The following is a 10,263-nucleotide window of genomic DNA, read 5'->3' as shown; positions in this document are numbered from 1 at the left end:
GTTATCTAGCTCTATTTTAGTGTTTAAGTAATACTTAATTTGTTTTAAGTTTGAGTTTGAGACCATCAACATTTCAGAAGTTTTATACAACGAAAATAAAATTAGGCCCATGACTAATACAGTAATACTCCGTAGCTTAGTTGTACAAAAATGGACATATAATTGCAACTTTTGTAAGTTTTTATATTATGAAATGACAAAATAACTACTATATAAGCTCTTATCAACAACAAAAAAACCTAACTGTATCCACTAGTGACTAACGTTGTACACATTATACTTGTTAGGACATTGTGTAATATTATACACAGTAACGTATTGTCCTATTTCATACGGAGTATTACAAATTGAGTAAAGAAAAACCTTGCTAATTCAGTATCTGATACCTAGAGATATGCATAAAGCTAAGAAAGGTAAGAATATCTTATTGTTAGCCCGCACAATTACCAGCATAAGTAGACAACTTTATTTATCATAGTTGAGACTGAGAGCGTCAATGTTATAGAAAAATTAAGAGGTCTATACTATTAGACCCATTGTTTGTTCTAGAGTAAATACATATTTTAATTTTAAAATTTTAGATTTATTTTATGTTCAAAGTATCAAACAAATTGATGACCGATGAACAAGATTTATCTAAAAAATTGAGAAGTAAGAGACACAACTATTCAAGTGATTGCAATTAATTTGGTATTATGAATATCATTGTCTAATTTACTAAAGGTACGGAGTAATTGATAATAGAAAATGTATGTAGATGAAAGCCTAAGTTTTAAATAGATTTCTTACAAAACTCAGCCATAAAATAACAAAACATGCTTCACGATTACAAAAGTAAAGAGAAAAAGAAAGCAAGAAAGAAAAAAAAAAAAAACTTGTGCTTCGCACTAGCTTTAAGTCTTCAACTTCAAGACTAATGTTTGACTAAAACAAGTGGTCAAAGAAGTAACTGAACTATGTAACTAATTACTTCGAGGTAAATGATGAATCTAATATCTCTATTATATAAAGGAACAGCCGAGGGCGTTTTTGTAACATCACTTTTCGTGTCCCCAATTGAAAAGACTACTATACCCTCTCCACTCTTACTCTCAAACCCTTTGCGTCTCAGCCTCCGCTGCTTTCTCTCTCCTCCCTTCACTCAATCTCTCATATTCGGTCTCTCACTCTCTCCTCCCTCCATGAGAGAGAAGCAAGCCCGACGAATTGAACCATCTCAACGGGTTTCTCTTTCGCCGCCTCAGACGTTCGGCGAAGATTAATATCCCTGATCTCTCCGACGTTCGGCGACGGTGGCATCAAGGAGAGGAACATCAATTCGCTGACTCTAGCTTCAACGATGCAGCGAAGGCGAGAAGAAGAACTAGGGATTTCCCAACGCAGTCGCTGTCTATGCCGCCGCCTCCACCGCCGGATTTCCAGCATCCAGTCGTTGTCTTCACATCTTCTCCTTCCCGCTGCTCTTCTCCATCTCCGCGATCCCCTTTTCCCTCAATTGTCTGGATCTGACTTCGGATACTCCTTATACAAGTATGAATTTATGCATTTTTTTTGTTAATCTGATTTCAAAATTTTCATATAATACTTCAATAGATCGATTTCAATTGATTTTGGATTAAATTACATTAATTAGCAAGACATTAATTCAATCTCAATCTATTGCCTTAAATTTGATTTGGAGTTAACCTTTCTGTCTATTTCGAATAACCGGGGATATGAAATTGCCAAATACTTGATACCCAGTTGCAAATTTCTGATCTTTATAGATAATAATTAGTTGTTATATGTTGTGGTTTCTTGATTACTTCCATGATTTTGGGTGAAATTGCCGGAGTTTTGTTTTTGGGTTTCAAGGAACAATTGGTAAAAGCCTTTGATCTTTTGGGGTTTATTAAAATTTGGTTTTAATTACTACATTGTATTTGTATTTGGTTTAAATTTGATTGATTTGGTCCGAAGTACACCTAATATTTGTAGTTTGCTTAATCTGGGTGATAGTCTAAGTAATTGGCAATGCTTGAAGATATAGACCGATAATTGTATGTAAAGAGGAGTCAGTGAAATTGTTTAAATTCATACACCCCAGGTGTCGAGATCGCTACAGGTGTACGGGATGGAATTCACGGGTCTAAGAATATAGGCTAATCACCAAAAGTTAGTTTAGTGAGTATAAAAACACAGGAGTAGGCAGGAAAAACAATAATAAAAAAAAACATAAAAGGTAGTTACTATATAAATCGAAACTTGCATAAATTCAGATATCAGATGTTCAATTGTTCATATTAATAAATCAGTGGAAAATTGCATAAATGCTAAAGAAAATAAGACAGCTGGAAGGGTTTATAACATCTTACAGAGTTACAGAGAAGCTTGATTCAGGATTAAGATTTGGATGTGGAAACTTCCAATTGGTTCTTATGCATAACCTGTATATTTGATTCTCTGATTTTGCAATATAGAGTTTTGTGTACCTTGAAAATTTATTTCCCGACATGTTCTCTTGCTGAAACAGTCACAAACAAATAGTCACTACTACAAAAAACGGCAAAGAGACCCTTCTAAAATGGCATAAGAGACCTCCTTTCAAGAGGTCTCTATCTCAAAGGTCTCTTTGATAAAGAGACCCCCTCATTTAGAGGGGGTCTGTTTGTTAAAAGTTAGAGACCCCTCACGTAAGAAAGAAGGTCTCTTATATAAACTTGGTCGAAAATAATTTAGAAGGGAAAGAGACCCCTTTTTAGAGATATGGGATCTGTTTGTTAAAAATATTGAGATCTCATATGTAAGATAAGAGGTCTCTTTGAATTTTTTATTCTTTTAATTCAAAAAATTAAGACCTGGTATATAGGATAGGGGGTCTCTTTGTTACTTTTAATATTTTAATATTTTACAAATTAAGACCCCATATGTTAGATATGAGGTCTCTTTGAATTTTTTTATTATTATAACTAAAGAGCCCTTTTTATACCTAACGGGTCTCTTTGCAAAAAAAAAAATCAAAAAAAATAATCAATAATAGCAGGTTTGAACCTGCGAATACACCAGATGTACCAATTCAACATTAATATATATTACACCTTCAAGAGCTGCGAAATACGTACACCATCATATATAACCTGAAATTACACCTGCTGGGTTGCAATGCTATAGATACTAGAAGGCATTAAACCCATAAAACCAAACCTGCTGCTATAATATATAATTTGTAATAATTTGAGAACAATTTCATAATAATTCATATATTACCAAAAAAAAGTAATGCTCAAAACACAAAAGCTTTTACATTAATTGTAATTTCCATAACGTCAAAGATCCATAAACGTCAAAGCTTTACATCGCAGTTTCCGAAAATGTAAAACAAAACCAGTCCCAAAATATAATCATTCACACCAATTTACTAACAATTGAAACCGAAACTATGGAGTTATTTTCATACCATCAACTTTGTTTTCTTCATCCGCTTCTTGCTTGAGCAAATACTCGACCCGCAGGTTTCTAACCTCATCCACATTTTCCGATGAATAAGTTTCTTCAAAAAACTGTAATAAGTAGAAAAATTAGTAGTTAAACAAATGCATTGTTCTATAATTGTTAACAAAACAGGTAAAGCCTCAACAAAGAACAAACTGCCTTATTGACACTTATGACGTAAAGTCACTATCTCCAAGATAGGTAGCCTCAAGTTGCTAGTTTATGTTTGAGTTCTTTTTAAGTTCCACTCCTTTTTTTATATAAGTAATATATATACAATTGTAACAAAGATGATTTACAAAGGAAGAGACCCACCACACTACAAAAAACAAACAACAGCTACCAGTTTACCAAAGCAGCCTAAGTTCTTCAATTGGAATCAATCTCTCCCACAATTCACATGACAGGTCAAACTCAATTAACTCAAAACAGGTACACCCAACTAAGGTTGTCCTGCCTAATCTATCATTGAATAGACCATGTTATTATAATTTAAGAGAGTGATCTTCAGGGCCGGCTCCGACGATTTGGTGGCCCTGTGCTAAGCTTATCAACGAAGTTCATATGAGGCCCCTACAAATACAATATTTTAGCCTTTTTTTTATAATTGAGGATTTTCATTGCTTTAAACGAGCAAAGTGTTCAGCTCAATACATTATACAACAGACTTAAGCAACCGAATATAACGATTAAGCCAAAGATAAAGTTCTACATCCCAGCAATGAAAACATCTTCCCTATTGAGTCCCAGCCTTGCCCGATAATCTGCAACCATATTTGAAGCACGACTTTTATGAGAAATATTTTAGCCTTAATTCCAAACTCTTCCCATTCTTTTTTCCCATTCACGTTTTGGCATAATTCAATAATTGAAAAATTAAACAGAAAAAATAATTACAATTACAATATTTTAAAGCATTTGAAAAATCAAACAACAATTTAAATTTACATATAAATTACAAAAATAAAACTTTTAAAAAAGATAGATACAACCTGAATTGATTGCTTGTCAATTGAAGAAAGAGAATAAATTGATTGCTTCCCCTCTTTGAGTTGTAGCAAATTGTAGATATTGATACTTTCGATTTTCCCCTCTTTGAATTGAAATAATTCGAAATTGTAGATCTTGATACAAAAATATAGATGAATGGAATTTTTTTCCTAATTGGAGAAAAGGTAGGAGACGAATTCAGTGAATTTAGTAGTTTTTAGGAGAGATAATTAAAGGAATTAAGAGAATTTATTGACTAGCTTTGGAAATCAAAACATGGGAAGGAGAGAGAATTTGATGAGTGATTTTGGGGTTCTGTTTCACCGGGAAGGGAATTGAAGAAGAAGAGCGGCTTTTCTTTTCTTTTCTTTTTTTAAACCAACAGTCTGTAATTTTTGGGCTCCCAAAATTTTTGGGCCCTGTGCTGTAGCACCGCCCGGACCGCCCTATAGCCGGGCCTGGTGATCTTACTTAATTGCCTACAATCTAAAACCACCTTTAGACAAAAATCTAACAGCATGACAAGAGTGTAATTACAGTAACAACAATCAAAACTCTATAATTCTTTAATTACACTGACAAGGGAATAACATTTTCCTACTTATGTTATACTCATTCGAAAACAAAACACGTTAGTCTAGATAAAACTATGTATAACCTTTGAGACTGTAACAGCCATAGTATACAAATGAAATAATGTGGTTACTTCTACCCAACTTTTGGATTCTTTTCTATTTTCTTAACATCGTTTCAGTTGAGAATGCTAAATTTTATAAGCCCCCTGCGTAAATTCTGACAATATTAGATAGTAAAAAGAGGCAAATTTGTCAAAAAAAAATCCTTACTTTACAATCTTACTTGGTAATTATATTCACACATAATAATGTGAATTATTATAAACAACAATTAGAATTGGGTAACTGTAAGAGAATATGTTGACAGTAGTAAAAACAAAATAGATAGAAGAGCAAATGGTTACTAACATAACTATTATGGGAACAGAAAAGGGAAAAAATCAATGTCGCTGAAGGAAAAGAATGAGAGAAACAAAGAACATATAATGAAGCATATAACCAAACATCTATGGCTTAGCCCACACTATATGTCTGCCTTAGTTTTCAGACCATCTAATGTTTCAGCGCTTAAGCATTAGGTACGGTTACTGCACTCTCAATTACGACGCGCTGCAAATACTACTCTGATCTTTCTAAATAAGAAATATTATCATCCAACATGGTATAAGTGGTAAGCATAAGAAATTAAATAGTACTCACTAATGTGCTGAGACAATGTAAACCTGTTACATATCCACTTACTGGCAGTTTCAAGGGTTCAGATCATAAAAAGTTCTACTTAGTTTTTAAAGATATTTATATAAAAACAAGCTAAGAAAGGGGAGGGATGTTTCCTTGACAAACAAGCTGAGTGAGAGATAAAACAAAAGAAATTGAGGATAAACTGACAAGAATGCTCTCTTTCTAACCCCCACTTCAATTATGTAAAACATTATCTTAAGTGTTGAATCTATTGACCTTCAGACCCTGCTGGCAGTTAAAGATGGAAAAAGAAACACTGAAACAGACTGTACAACATGTTGGTAATCAGTTTTACGATTGACAAAAAGACATCAAGGGGAAATCATCCATTTAAAAAGCTATGGTCAAAATCTAAAACAAAATGAACTCAACAGTTCCCCGTTACAGATAGTTCCAAAAGATACTTTCTTCATGTATAATTGTAAAATTAATAAAATTGAAGACACGACAAAGACTATAGTCAAATAAATTTGAGAGATGCATCATCTTGCGTGTGTTTTTTGTAAGATATTGCATAGAATGGTTGGACTTACCAATAATGTAGCAGACATTTAACATTTGCAAGCTTTAAAAATATCCTGAAACGGGCATTCAGAATCCATGTATATATGTGCATGAGGATCATATGAAATATGCATCCCAACCTGCTAGTTACGCCAAAGTTGAAATCAATTACTATGAGTCAAATCCACTAGTTTGTCAAAGGTAATGAAAGAAGAATGAATGGTCCAAATTAACAACTATGTTAGCCTAAAGTTCTGATTTTAACTTCAAAAATGTCAAGAATTTATGTTTTGTGATAGTCATTAATCATTAGAAACAAATTTCAACTAGAAAAATCTCAAAGTTTCTGTTAAGGCATAATCGTATTTCGTGACAATCGGGTGCGCAATGTAGTTTATGTGGTTGTGAAAATTCACATGATATCATAAATTTCATTTAGGAATTTTTCGAACAATTGGTGTGTAGCTAAGCTAATACACTTCTAAATTTCTAATTCCACGAAACCCCTCACAGGGCCACAATTGCAAATTTAGATAATTATAGACCAAAACCTAACCTACTCGAATTATCATAAACACCTGATAATTTCACATCTCCACATGAATAATGGATTCAATAAACAATTTCCCCAAACTCTCTAATTTGAGCATTAGCAGATCAAAATCTGGATTCCATATAAAGCAAGCAATACAATCAACAGGGCAAAATCAACAATGTACCAAAAAGAACAGGCATGGAGCACGAATCTAAAGGCTTCAAAGATTTCTTAACTTCAACCAAGCACATATAAACTGTCTCTAGCCTCAAATCAATTCAATTTCAACACAATTAAAACCCTAGTTTCTAAAGAACTAGATCAATTAAATCTAGGCATTAATCGATGAAACAAAAGAAAAGAAGAAGAAAACCATTACACTTAGCTTTCTACGAATAAAGCAGGGAAAATCTTGACAAGTTCACCAATAGAGAAGTCAAGCAAAGCATCAAGATCGATTCTCGATTATTGGATCTCTTCGACACGGTGTCTCCTACAAGCTACAACTGCTGCGACATCGCCGTCCACTCGCTTGTTAATTAAAACATGAAAAATCGATTTACAGGAGATTGAAATGTGAGGAACAAAGAGATATAAGGTGAAGAAAAAACTACCATGGCTAACTGGCGATTTTATGCGAGGAGGGAGAAAATGAGATGGGAATGTAAATAATCAAAAGAAGCATAGTTGTGAGAAGAGAGAGGCTTTTGTAATTTATTTTTAAGTAAAAAAATGGGCTAGAGAAGAGACCCGTGAAGTCAATTGAGGGGTCTTTGTTTTTCCTCATATCACAAAGTAGTGGGCCGCTGAATTCTAGAGACCCGTTAGGTGAGTTGGGAGATCTTTTGTTTTTTTATTGTGGCAAACTAGTAAGCCCCAGCGTATATATGAGACCCGTCACAACAGTTAGGGGATCTCTTATTATTTTCTTGTGGTAAATTAGCGGGCCCTAGTACAAATTAGAGACCCGTTATCTCTAATATTGGATCTCTTATATAAAAGAGACCCGTTATGTCGATTAACGGTTCTTTGCATAGAGGTCTCTTTGCCCATTTTTGTAGTAGTGAGTCCATGATTTTATTTCTTCTTTGATTCTTTGTGTCAGATTCAACTAAAAACCAGCTTGCCATAGAAGTCATAACCCGCATCATAGATCAATGTCGATGGTTGAATGTGCATATTGTCCAACCACATGGTGCTGTTTTTGAAATACGAATTCCTCAAGGTTATGGTGCTCGGTGGTCGACTGATGGTACCAAGGTAATGCTTTCATGCAAAAGTATGGCTTGAAGAAAGTATGTTTTTCAAATCAAAATCATTACTAACACAAATAAATGCTGATACAACCAAACACAAAGCATTTCAATTATTTTTAACTAAAGTTTGAGTTCACTCAAGGAATTTGTATTTATTTATTTGAAAATGAAATTTGTGTTTAACACAATTTTTGTTTTGTATAAGAAAACAGGTAAAGATATAGATTGGGAAAAAGCCGTAATCTGCAACACTCGGCCCCACGAATCCGCTAGGGTTTCTCCATTGATTTCCTTTCCAAGGAGACAGATTTCTTCTTCAACGATTCACTGAGAAAGCGGCGGCTGGTTTGATCAAGAAGGCGAGGGCGAATAAGCTCAAGTAGGAAGCTGAGAAGAAGAAGAAGCTTGCTGATGAAGTTTCTTCTGCTGCGATTGCCTTTGGATGCAGACAAGGATGATGAGAAGAGATCTAAGCACATAGGTACCATCAGTTTCGATCTTAGAGATTTTTGTGTAATATTTCTGTATTTCGATAGGATTTTGGAACCTGTAATGGAATTGAGGAAGTTGCTGCAATTATTAGAGACAAACAAGAATGTCGAAGAACTCTTTCTTCTGATCTCAATGACCATGTCTCCTTTTCTTTATTTTCTGCTTAATTATGGATTAATTCATCGATTAATTACATTTAATAATTGTTTTTTTGTTATTCGATTATCTTAGCAGGTGGTGGTTGAAGGAAAATCGCATAGTTGTACTGCTGTTTTCTGGCTTCAATAAACAAGTTCTTGCCCAGGTTTTGCTCCTTTTCACTACTACCTTTTTCAGGTTTAATATTGTATTTCTGATAAGATGTAATTTCCAGGGCATTTCTGTGTATTGGGATTGTTTGTTCATAATGTGAATCATTTTGAGTTGGTTAGGTGCTGAATTTCTGTGATAATTTATCTGGATTTTGGATTTAGAGTTAAATTTGTATTGTTATCAATTTTTTAGTTGATCTAATTTTACTTTTCAAAATTTATGTGCTTTAGAGGTGGTTTGCATTGCTGGGCACTTATTTTTTAGATTAATTTTGTGCCGAATTTATCTTTCTTTTAGTTTGAACTTTTGTGGGATGTTTGAGTGGGTTTAGTCTGATGATAGGGATTGGTGAATGCAGGACTGCGGGTATTATGGGCAAGAAACAAGGGGAAGTAGAAAAGGGGCAGAGGAGATATGATAATGGTAGTGGGGACTTTTATACAGAGCCATCAATGTAGCTGGTGAATCCATCTCGAATTTCAAAGAAAAACGAGGGCCAGATATCACCGAACGAGTTCAGCCCCGGGCTTTTGGATCTTCACTTTCATGATGCTGAACTTCTCACTGAGGTGGGTGTTACATTAATCTCCCTGTCTCTCTCAACGAATTTTTTGATTCAGTATGTATTATATAATACTTATTCATAAACTACATTATTTGGTTAAAGAGTGAAATTTAAGTGACTGGGATGTTTCTTTAAAGATGAGGATGTTATGTTGTAACCACATTGCATAACATCAGTTTGGTTTATGCTATGTGAATTTTTGGTTGACATATCTGAAGGAAATAATGCCCTTGGTCCAAGTATGCATTCTATGTTAAGTCTAATAAATGCGGTTCAGTATTAATTAACAAGTTAATAATTCAGTGAGATCAAGTGAGCTGAATGCCTAGCTAGAGGCCGCTTCAGTTCAAGTGGAATTAATGATATTAATCCACAGCTTACTCTTGACTGAACCCGTAGGGTCACACAAATAGTACGTAAACGGATCAAGTATTTAATGGCATTAAATACTCCATGTATGAATATTCGGAACCGACGGATCTTGGTTTCAGTGGGAGCTAAGATCGTCACAGGCAAGAAATGAATACTCCGGAAACGATGATATTGCCGGAAACGGAAATATGGATCGTATCGGAAATATGAATATTATCCAAGTCGTAGATGTTGCCGGAAACGGAAACATGGTACGTATCGGAAAATATTGTTGGAAATGGAAATATTACCAGAATCGGAAATATTGCCGGAAACGGAAATATTGTCAGAATCGGAAATATTACCGGAATCGGAAAATAATTCCGGAAACGGAAATATTAAATATTTGTTCGAAACGGAAATTAATTCCGGAATCGGAAATATTGAATATTGTTCGTATCGGAAATAGAT

At 34.2% G+C, this 10,263-nt stretch overlaps 1 long non-coding RNA gene across 1 annotated transcript; it reads left to right on the top strand.

Moving 5' to 3' along the window:
* Positions 1 to 1,117: 1,117 nt before the first annotated feature.
* LOC130460073 (uncharacterized) lies at positions 1,118 to 9,648 on the top strand. The gene is made up of 5 exons (XR_008919979.1): positions 1,118 to 1,530; positions 7,922 to 8,076; positions 8,285 to 8,553; positions 8,799 to 8,868; positions 9,235 to 9,648. It is a non-coding gene; the product is annotated as an uncharacterized lncRNA (long non-coding RNA).
* Positions 9,649 to 10,263: the final 615 nt, after the last annotated feature.

The sequence above is a fragment of the Spinacia oleracea genome, chromosome 4 (genome assembly GCF_020520425.1).
Source record: "Spinacia oleracea cultivar Varoflay chromosome 4, BTI_SOV_V1, whole genome shotgun sequence".
Lineage (NCBI taxonomy): Eukaryota > Viridiplantae > Streptophyta > Magnoliopsida > Caryophyllales > Amaranthaceae > Spinacia > Spinacia oleracea.
The sequence above is the reverse complement of the archived record's forward strand: the minus strand, read 5'-3'. Positions and strand labels throughout refer to the sequence as shown.